The sequence below is a fragment of the Octodon degus genome, unplaced genomic scaffold (assembly GCF_000260255.1).
Source record: "Octodon degus isolate 3935 unplaced genomic scaffold, OctDeg1.0 scaffold00078, whole genome shotgun sequence".
Lineage (NCBI taxonomy): Eukaryota > Metazoa > Chordata > Mammalia > Rodentia > Octodontidae > Octodon > Octodon degus.
In genome coordinates this window covers 6,171,615-6,172,780 of record NW_004524654.1, presented here as the reverse complement: position 1 = coordinate 6,172,780, position 1,166 = coordinate 6,171,615, and positions in this window count along the sequence as shown.

The window sequence follows — 1,166 nt, the reverse complement described above, 5'->3', positions numbered from 1 at the left end:
TTACTTTTGTTGTCTTCTTCCACCATGAACAGTTGCCCCTTTGCCACACCACCCTGCTTTGGAACCAGCTGATTATGGACTGAAAACTCCACAAACTGTGAGCTAAATAAATGTAATTTTGTGTGTTAGATATTTTGTCTCAGTAGTGACAGAAAAGTAACTAAAGCAATACCTGACAACTACCATGTCATAACTGAACACATTTTTAAGAAAAGTATAAGTGAAGATAACTTATTTAAATAATTTTTGTTGTATTGGAGATATTTACGAATTATTTAGGGATCAAGAAGGATAAAGGGGGACAGGGATATAGCTCAGCAGCACAGTGTCTGTCTGGCGAGTGCAAGGTTCTGAGATCAATTCCAGGTACCCCCCACAAAGAAGTAAAAAGGATCAAGATGCAATATGCATATGTATATGTACCAGTACCCACCAATGAATGTATTAATTATGTATTGTAAACATGTACTAATTTAAAAAGGAAACTATATAGGGATAGGGATATACATTAGAGGTCACTAGGAGAACCCAAGGTCCTGGGTTTGATCTCTGGCACCACACACACACACACACACACACACACACACACACACACACGCACAAAATTAAAGTTATTCCCTAAGTTATAGCTTAAAAGTTCTTTTTACTAAGAGAAGTCTTTCAGAAAGTTTGTATTTATATTATTTTAAGTGGGTGCATCTCAAACATGGGCTAGAAAGTGAGAAAAGCATGTATGTATATACAGTGTACATAAGTACCTGTAGATATTAAAGCACATGCACACACACACACACACACACACACACACACACACAGAGAAACCTGGAAAAACAGGTAACAGGAAGAATGAGTAACTTAATATTGCCCGGGGCTCTTGCGTGTGTACTGGCAAGTTAAGTGGTTTTAGGTAGCTTTCAATTTAAAAACAAAACACTATAAGCACTGTCATTTTAAAAACATAAACTCCAACTCTTAACTTATAAACCACCACGCCAAAGTCTAATTTCTACCCATTAAAGTGGTCAATGTGGAACCTGAAGTTGTTTTGATCTTGTTCACTAGGTGGTAGAGATCCTAGGTAAATTATTTCATGTTTCTAAATCTGGATGTTCTTGTTGCTGGAAGGCTAGGATATATACCCAAGAGGTACCATGAGGTTTAGCCAT